An 18,110-nucleotide genomic window follows, 5' to 3' on the forward strand; every position below is an offset into this window, starting at 1 on the left:
CTCAGGCTGGGGCTAGAAAAAACCTCAAGCAGGCTAGGACCAGAGTCCCAAACAAGTGTCTCTGTGCTAATGTGAAAGTTGATGGTGCTGGGTATCTAAGCTGCCTAATAGGGCCCAGCAGTGGGTAATGCAGTGGGCAGTCAGTTATCTGGAGTCCATGAGGGTAGTGGCCACTGGGAGAGAAGTTCAAATACAGGACCTTAGCCAAGGTAGCATCCAGACCTGAGGAGGCTCCTTTAGACTGTGACTTCGGCCACAACAAAGCTGAAGCCAGAAAGGCCCTGGTTCTCTGTCCAATTGGAAAGGGCCCTCAGAGGGGACACCTCCTGATTCCCTCTGGCTGCCTCATTAGTCCTGGGCTGGAATATTCTTCAGCTTCCCTTCCTCAGGCATTTTTAGTTAGGATACTCTTCCTCTCATCACAGCACAGGCCAGAGGGGAAGAATATTGTAGAGATAATTAATTCAAGTCCTGCTCCTCTCAATGGTAATTCAAACACTGGATCTGGCCAGAAGCCAAGATGGGTGCAGGAACCAGGGGGGGGAAAGAGGGAAGGAAGAAACAGAAGGTGTGAATGACAAATCTATCTGCAATACACCAAAGAGTCCTGCTATTCTAATACATTATAACAATATCTCATATGGAGAGAAATCTTCTAATAGGGTGACCTGTCTAATATGTGAACTTTAGGAGTTCCCATCGTGGCTCAGTGGTTAACGAATCCGACTAGGAACCATGAGGTTGTGGGTTCGATCCCTGGCCTTGCTCAGTGGGTTAAGGATCCTGCATTGCCATGAGCTGTGCTGTAGGTCACAGATGCCGCTCATATCCCATGTTGCTGTGGCTCTGGCGTAGGCCAGCAGCTACAACTTCAATTAGACCCCTAGCCTGGGAACCTCCATATGCCTCGAGAGTGGCCCTAGAAAAGGCAAAATAAATAAATAAAGAAAATGTGAACTTTAGATTTGTGTGTGTGTGTGTTTGTGTGTGTCTTTTTGTCTTTTTTAGGGCCACACCTGCAGCATATGGAGGTTCCCAGGCTCGGGGCCTAATCGGAGCTGTAGCCACCGGCCTACGCCAGAGCCACAGCAATGCCAGATCCAAGCAGCATCAGCGACCTATACCATAGCTCATGGCAATGCCAGATCCTTAACCCACTGAGTGAGACCAGCGATTGAACCTGCAACCTCATGGTTCCTTGTTGGATTTATTTCCACAGTGCCATAATGGAAACACCTGAAAATTATATTTGATGCTGCAAAATTTCAGGTCCCTTTGCTCTGGTGGGTAAAATCACCCCCCAGTTGAGTCCCTGACTGGTGGGGCCTTGGATAGAAGAGGATAGAAGCACAACCTCTAGGTATTACGGAGTTTTGAGGCAAAGAGGACAGTTATCTCAGTCTCAGGAATCGGAAGGTGAGTTCCTGTTGTGGTGCAACAGAAATGAATCCAACTAGTATCCATGAGGATGAGGGTTTGATTCCTGGCTCGCTCAGTGTGTTGGGAATCCAGCATTGCAGGGAACTGTGGTGTAGGTTACAGACATGGCTTGGATCCTGCATTGCTGTGGCTGTGGTGTAGGCTGGTGGCTACAGCTCTGATTAGACCCCTAGCCTGGGAACCTCCATATGCCACTGGAAAAAAAGACCAAAAAAAAAAAAAAGAAAAAGGTCAATGTATAGCAAGAGATGGGAAAGGTAGAAGAATCCTTCTTGTTCCCTGGGACTAGTGGGAAGAGGCAACTCTTCTTTTTTTAATGAATATGGGCCTCAAGTCCAATATTCAACACAATTTCTTCCATTTTATTTTATTTTTATTTCTTTATTTATTCATTTATTCATTTATTTTGTCCTCCATATGCTCCCGCGGCATATGGAGGTTCCCAGGCTAGGGGTGGAATCGGAGCTGTAGCCGCCAGCCTATGCCAGAGCCACAGCAACACGGGGATCCGAGCTGCGTGTGCAACCTACACCACAGCTCACAGTAATGCCAGATCCCCAACCCACTGAGCAAGGCCAGGGATCAAACCCACAACCTCATGGTTCCTAGTCGGATTCGTTACCCACTGAGCCTCGACGGGAACTCCAATTTCTTTCATTTTAATGAATAAAAACAAACCCAACTATACCTGGCTTGAGCAAAATCCATGAAGATATCAGGCCTGGCTGCATACAGAGATCTCACAACATGGTCGAGATTGGTTTCCTCCCACCTGAAGCTGGACTTTCATTGGCCCTACTCTCCAGTGGGCGCTCGCAAGACAGTCCTGCAACTCTAGGCATTAACCCTACTGGCTTCAATTCTACAAGAAGGCATTTCAACCAAAGTCCCAGAATTAAGTCTCACTGCCTGGTTTGGAGTCAACTGCTCCCAAAATGCAAGATCTTAGCATGGGGAAGCTGTGACTTTTCAAAGAAAAATCGGAGTGCTGTTACCAGAAGGAGACAAAGATACAAATGACCATTACAGACCCTACCTCGAATCCGTGGGTCAAGTTTTTTAAAAAGAAGACATCCACACTAACCACTATACATTTGCCAGGGCTTAGGTGAGGCGTTTAAACAAATGGATGACATGAAGAACTTCTGACAAATTCCTGGCCCCTAAGAGCCAGAGTCAGCCTTATCCACGTTGGTTTCTTCACTCTTAAAACAGAGGTCAGTGTATTTGACTTAATACCTCCAAGGCATTTTTTTCAAAACTGTGACTTCAAGAAAATGAAAAATGTTTGGCAAAAGTTCATCTCTCCTGGGTGTTCAAAAGGAACAGAAACCACCTGTAAAATTCTGGTTTTCATAATTCAGGGCGTCGGATGATTTTGGATTGAGAGAGCTGTGGGGAAAACCAAGATAACTTGGGTACCCAGACAGAGAAGGTTTTGCTTCCTGTGTGACAGGAGAAGGTAAGAGCAATATTCCTGGCCGTGGACTGGGATGGAAGGAATGGGAATCCAGGGGAGGAACCGGAAATGTGGCTGTGATAGCTGGTGTGTAAGGGAGCCCATGCCAACCTGTCCCAGATGACAGAGACTGTAGACTTGTCTGTTACCTCACTGGGGTTGAGTTCACCCACCAGGATGCCAGAGCCAGTGATAAACTATGTTGCAAACACTAAACTTCTGACTAAATGTTAAGAGAGGGCAAGCAGAGCGATAAAAACAGAGGGAAGTCAGAAACCCAGGAGCCACGGACCTCAGGCTTTAGAAGAGCTTTAGAGTGAGGAAAACAGGTTTGAAACCTAGTACTGCTACATACCAGCTGTGTGACCTTGGATATGTTACTGAACTTCTCTGACCTTCACTTTCCACTTCAATAAAATGAGGATACTGATACTAACCCCTCAAGTTGTCATAAACGCAAAATACAGTAGCCTAACTCAAACCTTTATTTCAGTGTATGATCAATGGTGGGCATAGGCCTCACCCAAGACTTCCTTTTTTTTTTTTTTTTTTTTTTTTTTTTTGTCTTTTTTTGCCATTTCTTGGGCCGCTCTCGCGGCATATGGAGATTCCCAGGCTAGGGGTCAAATCGGAGCTGTAGTCACTGGCCTACGCCAGAGCCACAGCAACGCGGGATCCGAGCCGCTTCTGCAACCTACACCACAGCTCACGGCAACACCGGATCGTTAACCCACTGAGCAAGGGCAGGGACCGAACCCGCAACCTCATGGTTCCTAGTCGGATTCGTTAACCACTGCGCCACGACAGGAACTCCAAGACTTCCTATTTCAAAAGTTTTGGGGGCATTTCAACATTGTCGTGCCACAGGCAGCTTCAGAAACAAATGGAGAGAAAAGGGAGAAGCTGGTGAGTTCCCAAAGGGAAAATCACTTCCTTGCTTAATATCTGTAGGATATTAAGCTTCCAAGAAGGTCAGAGACCTATGTCCCTGTTCCCAGGCCTGGCAAAAGCAAAGAATAGCCCAGAACCGACCCATGGCATGTTGCTCCTTCTTCAAGATCTCCAGGTGGCAGACTTCTTGGCTTGTCTGCCTCTGGAATCTGTTAGGACACTCTTCCTTGTGACTAACACCAAACCCCCCAGCACCAGCCACAGCTTATGTTTATTCATGTATTCATTCAGCTGTTGATTCATTCTTGCTATAATAAATTATTGGGCACCTGTTATGCCAGGCACCATGCCAGCTGCTGGAAATACAAAAATGAGTAAGATGCTTTGCCCTCAAGGAGCCTGGAATCGAGTGGGAAGGAGACACATCCAGAGGCAATCATCATAGCAATCACTGTAAGCGCCTTCATGGAGGACATCCCTGAATACTTTGGAAGCCCAGAGAGACCCTCAACCCAAGGTGGGTAGAGGGAACTCAGGGAAGCTTTCTCAGAGAGGTGACACTTGGGCTGAGTCTTAAGGGACCACTAGCAAGCAGATCTGAGCAACTGTTACTTTGAGAACTATTTCTCAGCCTTTATCACACAAGAAGCCTAAAGGTTGGTTATTGTGGAGCTGATTATCACATGGAGATGATATCATGCTGCCCACACTGGAGTAACTACCAAGCAGAAGTCACAGCCCAATGCCCGTGATTCCAGGGTGATGACAACTTGGGCACTATGGCCTCTTGTGGTGAATGATGCTCTAAAGTCCTAGAAGCAGGTGGTCCCATTGGAATGCACCCCAGGGCTTGTGACAGACTCCATGTTCAATGGAAAATGCAGGAATGGGAGTCTGGTCCTCAGACTGTGTGTGGTGGCCACCGGGGAAGGTGTGTATCCTTTCTCTCTCTCTCTCTCTTTCTTTCTTTCCTTCTTGTCTTTTTAGGCATCTACAGCACATGGACGTTCCCAGGCTAGGGGCTGATTTGGAGCTGTAGCTGCCAGCCTACACCACAGCTCATGGCAACACAGGATCCTTAACATACCGAGCAAGGCCAGGGATAGAACCCAAATTCTCACGGATATTAGTTGGCTTCGTTACCACTGAGCCATGTCAGAAACTCCCCCCACCTCCTTGCTCCCATGCCACAGATGTGCGGAGCCCACAGAGGCCTCCAGAAGTCCAGTTTTCCTTTGTAAAAGGCCACTCAGGGAACCAAACCAAAAATAGAACACTGCAGACACTCATACTGGTCAGAGAGGCCACACCCCTCCACACAATGCAAAGAAAAAGAGCTTTTCCTGCCTACACACTTTCTCTCCACCCCCATCCACCAAATCCCATAAGAAACTGGGCAGATAAACGGAGCCAGCCTGGTGCAGCCAGCTGAAGCAATCTCTCTCTGCCTGTCCATGGCTCTGGTGGACGGCTCTCTCTGACACCCCCACTCTAAGGCAGAACCCCAGATCCCAAATGTCAGTGTAGAGCGGGGTGCTGGGGACGACTCAGCCAAAGTCTTAAAATGCCCCACATCCCAGTTATGGTCCTCTTTCTGTTTGCGGTGGGTGCCCATGAGAATTTGAATAAAGATTCAGGTTGGACCTTCCGAAGAATTTACTTACCTCTAATAGTTAAAAGAACAATGTGTAACCCAAGGAGGCAGCAGAGTCTCCTTCTCCCGGGGCCTTCGAGGAAGAGGGCGCTCTACCTGCTGATCCATTTGCAGGTCTGCTTCCAGGCAGGGAGGTGGGCTGACTTCCCTACAGAAGTCAGGTGGAGACCTGAGACCCGAGGGCATGGGGGCAGAGTGGGGCAGATACCACCCCAGCTCTCAGGAGCCCCCTTCACTTTGGGGTCTGCGTTCCCCTCCCTCTCCCCAGGCCCTCAGGTGTTCTCTGCCCTCTTTTTTCTTTTCTTGACCAAGAATCTTTTCAGTGGGCACAGAAATGTTTGCCATCCTCAGTTCCTGCTTTCTGGAAGCTGTTAAACTGAGATGGACACTCCGACTAGCCAGACATTTTTTTTTTTTTCTTCTTTTTAGGGTCACACCCGCGGTATATGGAAATTCCCAGGCTTAGGGGTCGAATTGGAGCTGCAGCTGCCAGCCTACGCCACAGTCTCAGTAACACAGGATCCAAGCCTTGTATGTGACCTACACTGTAGCTCACAGCAATGTGGATCCTTAACCCACTGAGCGAGGCCAGGGATCAAACCCACCTCCTCGTGGATACTAGTAGGGTTCGTTACCTCTGAGCCACAACGGGAACTCCCTAGCCAGGCATTTAAAACCTCTCTCTTTCTTCCCTGCCCTGGCCCCTGTGGGTTGGTCTGGGCACTGCACTCATGGGTCCGTTCTTTCTTTCAAGGAGCACAGAGGGGTGAGGGCATGGGCTCAGAGTGTCCAGAGAAGACCCAGCTCTGCGGCTTAGCAGTTAGCAGCCCTCTCTGAGCTGCATTTCCCATGACATTAGTGTAATGACACGCACTCCACAGGATGGCCAGAGTGAAAGGAGATAAGGCCAGGGAGGTGGCTTACCCATCATTTGGCACATAAATGTAAGTTGGATGAATGACTGAAAAGTTAAGTGCCCAACCCAAGCCTTTGCCAGGCCCCAGTGGGAAAACTTCAGTGCACTCTGTGCTGGGAAGAGAGTCATGAAGATGGGGGGGACGGGTAAGGAGCTGCCTAAAGAATGAGGGAGGAATTTCCCCTGTGACTCAGCAGTAATGAACCCGACTAGTATCCATGAGGATGCAGGTTCCATCCCTGGCCTCACTCAGTGGGTTAAGGATCTGGTGTTGCTGTGAGCTGTGGTGTAGGTTATAGACACAGCTTGGATCCTGCATTGCTGTGGCTGACAGCTATAGCTCCGATTCGACCCCTAGCCTGGGAACCTCCATACACCACAGGTGTGGCCCTAAAAAGACAAAAAGAGAGAGAGAGAGAATGGGGGAGACTGAAGGAGTAAACAGCCTGAGTTTCCCTTGCTGAGCAAACTCCACTCAGGGTTTCTCTGTGCTCTTCCCTTGGTAAAAACCTGAAGGAAGGAGGATTTTTGGAATCAGGATCCAGTGTCAGCTTGAGAAGAAACCAGAAAGGCTAGAATTCAATTCCTGGGATGGAGGCAGAATCACTGCTGCCTCTGCCTCCCCTTCCTTACAGCCCCTCCCAGCCAGGGCTGCTCTCCCCATGTCTCCCCAGTACCCCCCAAGCCTACAGAGCCTCAAGAACTGGCCCAAGGTAGGCAGGGTGAGAAAGCCTATCGGCTTTCTTATCTCAAGGCAGGGGACAAGAGCCTGAAGCCAGCAGAGAGAAGACCTCGTTATAGTCCTGCCATACCTCAGCTCCCCAACTGTAACATGGGAATAACAGCTCACACCCTAGTCTCCTGACCATATAGGACTATTGCAGAGATTCAATTAATCTACGCAGAAAAAGCACTTTGTAAACTGTAAAAGTACTGTGCAAACACAGAAAAATTATTAAAGGATCCAGAATGGAGGACCTGCAAGATGGGTCAGATTATAAACTCTTCCTGTCCAGCATGAGGGCCAGAAAAGGATGCTTCCAATTGGCTTTTCTTTGATCTTCATTTGAAACTTAATGAGCACTTAAGGCATTGCTGACACTCCAATTAGGTTTAAAAATTAAATTTAAAAGTCATCACTTGTTCCCTTCTGTTCACACTCACTTCCTTAGCTCTATTAAGCACAACCATTAACCAAAAACTATTTTAAATGGCACTAATTTGATGTAGACTGAAACAAATGAAAGACAAATATTCTATTAGAAAAACAAATCATGACACAAACCAAACTGGAGTTTAAAAAAAAAGAGTTAATGAGTTCAAAGTAAAATCAAATCCAAACCACTGCAGCTTCCAAAACAACTGAACCAGAATGAAATTCGAACAGCAAAATATGCTCCCAAGTCAATCAAACGGATTCTACCTATTATCGAAGGCCCTGGATCCAAAAAGGGCTTCTGGCCCTCCCCTTTGCTAATCCTGGTTTTCCAGATGCTGCACTCCTTCTTTTAACAGCATGCCCCAAACATGATAAGTCACCAGGGAGGCAAAGATGAGACAGGCTCCCTCCAGGAGCCTATGGCCCAACACATAGGTTTTTCCTACGCATACGTGCTCCCACTGCCCAGCTCAAATGCCTTCCCATTCTAAATGCTCTTCTGCCTGATATCACAGGGCAAGATGGAACTCTTGGCACCCTCACCAAGCCTCATTACTGCCAGAATCAGAGCATGGAACCGGCAAGACAATAAAACACAGAAAACTCAACAAATGAAATCTCAGCCCCAACAACCTCTGTGGTGACAGAGACCAGTGATCCTGAGACCAGCTCCTCCCAGCCAGCAGAGAAAGCATCCTTTGATTTAATTCTGCATCTCACCCTTACAGATTCAGACAAACTTTCTAATGATCTCAGTAAAGGCTGCCCCATCCAGTCCTCTCCACAGGAATCCCAGGAAGTGGGAAAGATGAAATTGTTGCTTGTCTAACGTAGGTGACCACCCACACTCAGCAAGGGGGTGAGCTGGAAGCCAGGCCTCCTGCGGAGGGCCCAGCAAGGTTCCTGCAGTGGAAAAATAGCCCTGGCTTGCGGCTGCTGCTGCTGCACAGACAGCTGCTGTGATTTGCTTCTGTCTCTTAGGAATACAGCCAGAGCTAGCCATCCTTTTACAGCCCCGGACCCTCCCAGCTGAAATCAGTATTGCCTTCCACGATAGTCCTCCTTATCTGGTTCCTGGCACAAACCTCACCCAGGAGTTCCCGTCGTGGCGCAGTGAAAATGAATCTGACTAGGAACGATGAGGGTGTGGGTTCAATCCCTGGCCTCGCTCAGTGGGTTAAGGATCTGGCGTTGCCCTGAGCTGTGGGGTAGATTGCAGACGCGGCTCGGATCCTGTGTTGCTGGGGCTGTGGTGTAGGCTGGCAGCTGTAGCTCCAATTTGGCCTCTAGCCCGGGAACATCCATATGACACAGGTGCGGCCCTAAAAAGCCAAAAAAAAAAAAGAAAAAGAAAAAGAGAAATAAAGAAAGAGAGAAAGGAAGAAAGAAGGAAAGAAAGAGAGAGAGAGAGAGGGAGAGAGAAAGAAAGAAAGAAAGAAAGAAAGAAAGAAAGAAAGAAAGAAAGAAAGAAAGAAAGAAAGAAAGAAAGAAAGAAAGAAAGAAAAAGAAAAAGAAAGAAAGACCGAACCTCACCACAGACTTGAGAGTTGGTTGAGAGTAGATGATCTTGTCTTGGCTATCTCTGTTCTTATCTAGTTGTAGCCTTCTTTTATCTCCTGTTCTCTTGGCCCAGGCCAATCTCATGGACTTCTGTCTTGATATCTCTGCCTAGCACTCTGATCCCAAGTCGCTAGCAGCTACTCATGCCCCATAGCCTTTAGGGCCAGCCTGCAGCCAATTTAGTTTCCTAAGCTCTGTCTTCCTGGATGCAGTTCCTTCCCCATCAGTAGCTTTGTCCTGGGTTGTATACAAAGACAGACAAAGGAGATGGGGGCAGATGTTGCCTGTGTAAACACCTCAGTCTACCCTGCCTTCAGCTGTCACCAGAATGCTCTGCAGGGGAGTGGGAAGAGAGACACTGGGAAGACTTTCAAATTCCAGCTGGAATCCCACCAACTCTAAGAAGCCCTCCCCCTTTAAAGGCTCCAACCCATCTCCAGCTTTCTCTTCACTAGAACTTCAGTGGATTTGTCATTGGGACCCAAGTTTTAGACTTAATCAAGCTCTTTTTTTGTGTGTGTGATCTGTTTCATGTGTCTCCACAACTAGATCAGAAGCTTCTAGAAGACAGGAATTATGTTATATATAACTATGTTACACAAAATTGCCCAGCATTGCACTAGGTGGGGATTATCCCTGCTTGCCACCAAGGTTTTCAATCTACCAGATACACTGATACCATAGCCAGCTTGCTAAATATAGACCTGAAGAGGCCACTCAGCCCTGACAGTCCAGTCTCAGCCCACCTCCCAGCCTCCATTCCACTCTTTCTACCTCTGGATCTTTGGTCACAACTCCACCCCCTTCACCCCACTCCGACCCTGCCTCCATTCAAAACAGGCCAAAGCTTACGCTTGGAGATGTTCCAGGTGCCTCCAAAAACCAAAGGCTTTTTTTCTAGGGCCTTCTACTAGTCTTGTCAGAAGAATCACTCCCTGGAATTCTTTTTTTTTTTTTTGCTTTTTAGGGCTGCACCCATGGCATATGAGGTTCCCAGGCTAGAGGTCTAATCAGAGCTGTAGCTGCCAGCCTACACCACAGCCACTGCAATGCCAGATTCGAGCCATGTCTTCGACTTACACCACAGCTCACGGCAATGCCAGATCCTTAACCCACTGAGTGAGGCCAGGGGTTCAAACCCACAACCTCATGGTTCCTAGTCGGATTTGTTTCTGCTGCACCAGGATGGGAATTCCACCAGAGAAGTCTTTTCATACTTCATCTTTCTATAGCTAGCATCTAGCATATAGTAAGCACTCAATAAATGTTTAAAACAGTAACTATAATACCTTCTATTGTGGTTATTTATGCTATGAATATTTTTTTTTCCCCCACCAAACTGTAAGTTTTATCATCTCTGTATGCTTCATCTGAGCTCAGGAGATGTTGAAACATCATTCAAAAAAGTACACTGAATTGAATAGAGATATTCAGTAATGTATAAAATGAATGATTAAAATTCACTGAAATGAGTGTATCTAGGTGGTAGGTACCAGTTTAAAATGTTTCTATATTACTTGGTACAAGTGACCAAAAAACCCAAGTGAGACTAGATTACGCCTTCATAATGAGTCACCTAACTAATTCCTTTGTAGGAACAGCATGGGTACAGTGGGATATGAGTACAATTGACTCAAATGCTGCCAGGACTCACTTTTCAGCTTTCTGCCTCTCTCCGCATGTACGTTTTATTCTTTCCAACTGGCAGGCTTCTTTTATGGGGCAGGGAACATAGCCCCTCACACTTTCAGAGCCTCATTCCTCACAGTATCCACGGCTAGAGGGAATCAAGCCTCAGTTTCTCTTTGGTCTTAAAAATCCCGGGAAAAAATATAATTGGCTGAGTTTGCATGAGGCAGGGATGGGGCCTCTAATAAAACGACAGTTCCCTTATGGACAGTGAGGAGAAAGACCATCTTAAAGAAGGACTTGGTCTGGATGTGGGGAGGATGATAGCTGTTCTAGACAGATTAAAAAAAAACAGTAGATATTCATGATGCCGAGAGGTACAGCCTGCATTCAAGAAAGGTGGGGAAAGGAGTTCCCAGTGTGGCTCAGGGGAAATGAACCCAACTAGTATCCATGAAGATGTGGGTTTGATCCCTGGCCTCGCTCAGTGGGTTAAGGATCCAGCATTGCTGTGGTGTAGGCTGGCAGTTATATCTCTGGGAATTTCCATATGCTACAGGTACAGCCCTAAAAAAAAAAAAAAAAAGATGGGGAGAAAGAGCACAGGTGATTTGGAGAGTTCAAGGTGCGGCTCTCAAGAGGCCAGAGGAACGTATACTGTTAAACACCTAAGGGAGAGACAAGGCTGAGTGCATTTTCTTCAGGTAAGAGTTGGCATGGGGATAGGGTCCCCGGTGAAGGAAGCTTGCCAGGTTGACCTGCTCTGGCGAGGCCACGACAGCTAGCTGAGGAGAGCCAGGCTCTAGCTAAAGAAGCAGAGAACCTGAAAAGTCTAGAGCATGGGAGGGATAAGAAGGAAAGGGGTCTAGTGAGAGGCTAGTCAGACAGCCATCCACAGCATCCTAAGCAGGAACTTTCGACACTAGAGACAGTACCCTCCGTCTTGCCATGGTGGGGGAAGGGGCAGGACTCTACTCTCCCACACTTGGTGGTTATTTTTGTGGATAGGTTTATTTTTATCCATTCTAGACTTCTGGGCCACTGCTAGAAGAAACAAGGCACCAAGGCTTCTAGGTTTCCAGAAAACACAGGCTTCAGGGGCTGGCTCAGCTATCGAGATCAGGCTACAGCCATCCACTCTCACGTTCTCTCTCCTGTCTGCAAGGGGCTGGGGCTGAAATGGGGGTGGTTCTCCTTTTCTCATCCCACAACCCCCCACCGGGTGAAGGGGAGCATCAGGCTCTAAGCGAAGGGTGAACTACTAGCAACTTGCCTACTGACCCCAGCCAGAGGTAAGAAAGACATCACAGCCTCTTTGGGCAGCAACCGCCCCCTGCACAGCCTGCCTCCCTGGAATCCAAGGGGTTTGAGGAGAGGATCTTGCCTTGCAGATACTTTCAGGCATCATTTCTCTGCCCCCACAGCCAGGCCACCAGAGTAGACTCCTCCTTTAATGGGACCACACAGCTGGCCTAAACCGTTGCTCCCTCAAGACCAGTTTATGGAACAGTTAGGCAGGACCTCCGCAAAGCCATTGAAGACAAGGTTAAAATACACTTTACTACATTTAGAACACCATTTCAGAGACTGGCTTTCTCCTGATAAAGGTACTACCAACACTCATTGGCTGCTAACAGGTCAAGTTGTTGCAATCCGACAGGGAATGTGACAAGCCACTAAATCTGAACTCTGTTCAGCTGATTCCTTTCCTCTCAACCCTGCGCTTCCCCAACAATTGATCTGGGCTCCTGAAGCTGACATTTTTGGTGAGAGTTTCCAAACTCTAACAAAGTACCATCCCTATCCCTGCCATCAGTTCTCCTATGGAAAATGCCCTGGGGAGTGGGGTGGGATAGACCAGAGGAGTTGGGAGAGAGGCAGAGGGTGAATGAGAGCCTATCTCACCTTTGGGGTCCTCTAAATGCCAAGGAGAAGGCTTTCAATCCCTAGGAAGAAAGGACTGCTTGGAAAACAATCCATGGTGACCCTAACTTCCTCTCCACCCCTGTAACCTTCCATGGCCTGGGCTGGGCTGGGAAGGAGAGACACAAAGACAGACAGGGGCTTATTTTGGATTCAGCTCCCAAGATAGATGGCAGTAGGCAGTCTCTAGCACCACATTAGGAAACTCTGAGTTCTGAGCCCAGCCCAACTACTCTTGGGTTTCTTTACTTTTGTCTGTTTAACTTTCCCTAGCTCAGAAATAGGATATGGATGAGCTATCCAAAAATATTAAGATAGACTCATAAGATGGTTCTTCATCCTGGGGTAGGGAGGATGGATGGCAGAGGAGGACAGGTGTGGTGGGAGGTGTTGGGTTAGGAAAGGAGGATCAAAGAGATCTCCTCCCAAACCCTGAAGCTGTGGCCATTGAGACAGGCAGGGACCTGGGACCTGGGACCCTTTGCTGCGGTGGCTGCAGTGCTTGCACCTGGACAAACATCTCCCAGAGCAACAAAATACAAAGAAACTGTAAGTGTTTAAAAATAGCTTCATACATGCGCAGTTGGGACAGATTATGGGCAAGAAGATACAAAAAAACTAAAAACGCAACTACCACTTCTGAAGAGCAGAGAGTAAAAGCAGGGTAATAGGCCTGCCCCCTGCACACAGTCACCAAAGAGCAGACCACCTAAGCCACTCCTCTGGCCCAACCTCTGGAGCCGCCCCTACACTCACCCCAAATAAGGAGCCAGCTCGTATCCCATCCCCACCCCAGCGAGCCAGCAAGGGAAACCGTTGGAAACTGCTGCAGGGGCCCCAGTAAAGCCTAACCTGAGTTTTCCTGTCTGGCCTCTTATCAATTTCCAATGATTAAGAAAGCTAAGAGCCCAGGATGATAATACTCAGCTTCTCCACATCCTAGTTTACCACTCTAATCTGTGAGGTGTGTCACCCTGCCTTCATTAGCAAGTGAGTGTTTGTGTGTGTGCTGAGGTCTACGGCGTGGGAATTTATCAGTCAATGAAGATATGCAGTGTGAACCAGTCGGGGATGCATGTTTGCACTTGAAAGCCAGAAGGTTTTAGGCGAAATCTATGGGTGGCACTGTTGCACAATGCTGGTGGGTGTGTGGCTGCTGGGGTGTGATTTAACAGTTTACAGTCTGTGTATAAGTGTACCTGGATGTCTGAGTGTGTGCAAATTAAAATGGAAATGTGTACTGTAGCATGATACAAGTGCAGGAAAGTACACAGACTGGCTTTGGAGTCAGTCTGACTTGGGCTTGCATCCTTGCTCTGTTATTATTAAACAGATGTGGAAGCTTGGGCGAGTCACTGATTCTCAATTTCCTGAACTCTGAAATGAAGATAATAAGTACCTTTCAAGATCGCCATGAGCATTAGAAACGAAACCATATATGCAAAGCTTTTGGTGCCATAGCCCACACGTAGTAGGACTGAAAAACAGGCAGCTATTATGCACTGTGGATGTACCTCTGATGGGTACAGAGGCAAGCGGGAGCCAAGTGTGACCCGGGACTGTGTGTGTGAAATCTGGGTGAGGAGTGTCTACTAAGGTGTGTCTATAAGCAAAGCTATGTACTGGTGTGTATGTCTGAGCAATTCCTTTTCCTCCTCCAGGGAGCCCCTCCTTCAGACCAGCGGCAGGTGGGTGGCAGGGAATTGTACAAGTTTTCACAGCCACCTTGGGTTCCCGGGTCCTGGTTCTAAGTGAGTTAAGAGTTTGAGCGGAGCTGCAGGAAACCAACCGCCTGCAAAAGCTTCCTTTTTTTCCCTCCACCCAGCAACGGTTGAATACCGCCACCCACATCCACTCCCACCTCCACCCCCACCCTGCCTTCCTTTTAACGAGGGAGAGCAAGGGCGGGGGGGAAACCCCACAGAAAAGAGGATTCCTCCCCTTCTCCCCCAGTCCCCCTTAAGACAAATCAGGAAGAAGCCGCAGCTCGCCATCGGGCCACCTTAACAGTAGAGTAATGGTCTGGCCTCTCGCCAAGTCCCGCCCTCTTCCAGCCCTCGCTCCTCCCCTTTCTCCTCCCGCCCAGGCCCGGCTGGTGAGCAGGAGTCTGGCCCGAGTTGGCTGGAGCTGTTGCCATGACAAGCATTTTCTTAAGAAAGCTCTGCTGTTGAGACCGTCTGAAGCGGGGGGTTGAAGGGGGGGCACGAACTTCCTGGGGAACGGTCTCCCCGAGGAGGGCAAGCCCAGAGACACCCGCCCAGCTCCCAGCACCCTTTTCTTCCAGGAACCTGAGAGGTCCTTTCCTTTGGGAGGGCTAGGGGAGGAGACCCAGCCCACTCCCCGGTCGTAGCTGGAAAGGCAGGAGAGACCAGCCAGCATCTCCGGCGTGGTTGCCACACGGGGGACACCGGTGGGTCGTCACCCCCCCCTACCTCTGTCCATGGAAACCCGGAGAAAGAGTCCCGCGTGGAGAAGCCTGGATCTCTGCTAGAAAGAAAGGTAGGTTTGCAGAGAATGAATTGAATCTTGATTTGCAAACTTAGTTTCTTTCTTTCCTTTCAGTGGCTGATAAAATTCTCTGAATTTCCTCTTCCTAGCATATTTCTTGCAGCTGGGTTTAGGGGTGTGTGTGTCTGTGCTCGCGCACAGATTTGTCAAATACTATATTTCCTTCCTAGACTCAGTTCTGAGAAACGTATAATCAAACAAGTGATTTCTCTTTTTTTCCTTCGAGTTTTTGTCATTCCTGGGCTGTGGGGCTAGGGAAGTGGAGAGACTGTATTTTTCATACCCAAATGGAGCTTTTGGAAAAAGCATTTATTTTCCCCCATTCGTTCCTGCCCTCCCCTCCCCCTTGGCTTGGGAATGAGACGCAGAATGGAAAACTGTTGCAAAAATATTTTCCGCGTCTGTTCCCTTTCTTGAAAGCCCCAAAGAGAGATGGGAAAAAAAAAAAAAAAAAAAAGAACTGAGTACAAAATGCTCAACAGGAAGGAGGGGCTGCATCGGGGACTGGGAGAGGGGCTCACTGGGGGATGGGTGGAGGTAGGCGCTAGAAGTTGCAAGTGGGGAAGGGCAGTGCACAAATTAAATTTCTTTGGCTTTGTAGGGAAACCTCAGCAGTTTCTCTCTACCGCTCGCAAAACATCCTCAGACTTTCACGTCTATAATTAGCAGTGGAAAAAGCTGGGAGTTCCCTTGTACTGCTGTTGTTTGAGTGTGTGTGGAGCGTCAAGAACCAACTGTATGAGTGTCTCTGAGGGCACCGCCCCGTACATCGCTGGTCAAAAGGGGAGAAAGCAGAAGGGGTGAAGTTTGAAAGTTTGCAGTTTCAAGGCTGGTGACCGTGGGGCTGGTGAGTGTTTGGCGGTTGGGGGTTGCCACAGGCATCCTTGGGAGGGTCCCCGAGCAGCCTGGGCCACTTGCTAAAGAGCTAGAAATTAAGACTGGGATTGTCCCTCCTGCTTGTCGTTCACAAACACACTCACTCAAATACTTGGCTCGCTCTCGTGGTGGAGGAGGCCGGCTGGCATCCTCCCCAGGCAAGTCCAGCCTCACACACTCCTCCATCTCACTGAAGGACCCACCGCTTTTCTCTTGCTGGCTGTGGAGGACCCAGGAGTGTCTGGCCACATCCCGGGAGAGAGTGGGCACTCTGCTGGCCAGAGACACCACCCTCCTGGGCATTCCTGCCTGACTTAGAATAACTTGCAGACGGATGTCGGCGCCAGCCGGCCTGGTAGGGGGGAATCTCAGCTGAAGAAATAGGCGGGCACTCAACTGACACCACTGGGGGAGGGGAAGTAAAATCCCACTGTAGCCTGCCACCTCCTCCTTTGGGTGGGGTGTCTGGCAGGGAGTCTTAAGATCCTCCCGGATGTCCTCTATCTCCTAGTTGCCCCTTCTTGCCCATTCTATCTGGAGGTCATCCCCCACCCCCTCAGCTCCAGGCCCTCTTTACAGGGAAGAAGGGGAAGAGACCAAGGTCATTCTAGGCTGAGACTGGCGAAGGAGAGGGGCCTAGGGTCAGGACGGACTAGGTAGAGAAAGGTTTAGGAGGAGGGCAGAAGGGGGTGGTGCCCTGATGGCTAGTGAGCTAGGTTTCCTGGCTAGGGGCAGTGGCCTGGGGAGTGGGCTCAGCAATGTGGGTCCTGCACCTGAAACTTGGTGGTGGGCCGAATGGCGAAAAAGAAGCACCTGCCATCTGCCCCAGCTAGTTTGGTTGAATGAGTGGTAAAGGCAGAAACTGGAAAGAAGGAAGCAAACGATGTGGAAGAGAGCACAAATGGGGCCGGGATGGATCTGCCTGCACCCCAAGGCCAGACAGCTCCTCTCTCTGGGGAAGGGAATGAGGCCTTACCCAATGGGCAGGGAACCCCGGCCCAGATCCATGCCCTTGTTCTGTAGAGAGGCGGGGAGGGGAATCCGTCTCTTTGCTCCTCTTCGGGAGCCCCATCCTCCCCGCCACCATCTTGCAGAGGTTCAACCCTGAAATCACGCCCCTTCCCCCTCCCCACCCCCCTGCCCTTTGGGGGGCCCATAATCCCACAGTTCCTGTGGCCGACCTTTCCATTTTCAGTGCTTTCACTAAGGGTAGATTCTGGTAGGTTCGGGAGGGCTTCTCCCTTGAGGAGCAGGTCCCTATTTAGCACCGAGGCGCCTGCTCCCTTGGCCTGGAGTCCGGCGTGGTGGGGACGGGGTGGGGGGACGGGGCGCGGGGATTGACCTCCTCTTAGCCCCAGCCCTTCCCTCGGGTCGCGGGGCGGGGTCTGTGCTGCCACTTACCCGCGACCCCTCCCCTCGGCTGCTCTGCGGCCCCGCCCGGTCGCAGCCTCTCCCTCAGCTCCTCTCCAGCCTCGGGCTCTGCCTTCCTCTGAGGATTCCGTGCACCACAGCTCACTGAGCTGGAGCGAAGGTTTCATGCCTCCCGGGCCGTTCAGAGCCTTGGTCCCTTCCACTCCCAGTTACCACCTCTGTGTCCCTGGCTGGATTCAAGATCAGGCCGGAGGACCACAGTTCGTTTTCCTCCTGGGATTCACAGCACCTAGGTGCTTGGTTACTGTTTGAGGGAAGAAGGTGGCATAGGGTGGGGCTGGGGGGTCTGGGAATGCACCTTATCAGGGCTGATTCCTAGCTTGCCCTGTGGTCTTTGGTTTCCCCTCTGCACAGTGGAAAGCACTGTGATGGTGGAAGGGAGTGGCTGAGTCAGATTTGTCAGATTCCTATCATCTTTGGTGTCAGAACAAAGTCAAACGGGGAGGCCTCAGGAGCAGTTAGAGTTTGCCAAGGTGTGAGAGTGCTGGAAGAAGTTAGGTGGCATGGGGGAGGGGTGGCGGTCCTTGAGCAGGGACATCTGGGAGCCACCCCCCCCCCCACTTGACTGCAGCCTCTTGAGAGACAGAGTGAATGGTCCCAGCCCTGACCCAGCTGCCACCTGCCAGCATTTCAAGTATTCCAGAGGAAACTGCCTCTTATTCTA

General features: G+C 49.6%; 1 protein-coding gene across 7 annotated transcripts in view; it reads left to right on the top strand.

Moving 5' to 3' along the window:
- ATP2B4 (ATPase plasma membrane Ca2+ transporting 4) overlaps nucleotides 14,598-18,110 on the top strand; it is a 109,316-nt gene continuing 105,803 nt past the window's right edge. For 3 of the 7 annotated variants that reach the window (XM_021063200.1, XM_021063197.1, XM_021063198.1), the window contains exon 1: nucleotides 14,708-15,130. The gene's annotated coding sequence lies outside the window, so the exon portion shown is untranslated. Of the gene's footprint in view, nucleotides 15,131-15,740; nucleotides 15,987-18,110 lie in introns of all 7 variants that reach the window. The other 4 variants (XM_021063195.1, XM_021063194.1, XM_021063196.1 and 1 more) reach the window with 4 other exon arrangements.

The sequence above is a fragment of the Sus scrofa genome, chromosome 9 (assembly GCF_000003025.6).
Source record: "Sus scrofa isolate TJ Tabasco breed Duroc chromosome 9, Sscrofa11.1, whole genome shotgun sequence".
NCBI lineage: Eukaryota > Metazoa > Chordata > Mammalia > Artiodactyla > Suidae > Sus > Sus scrofa.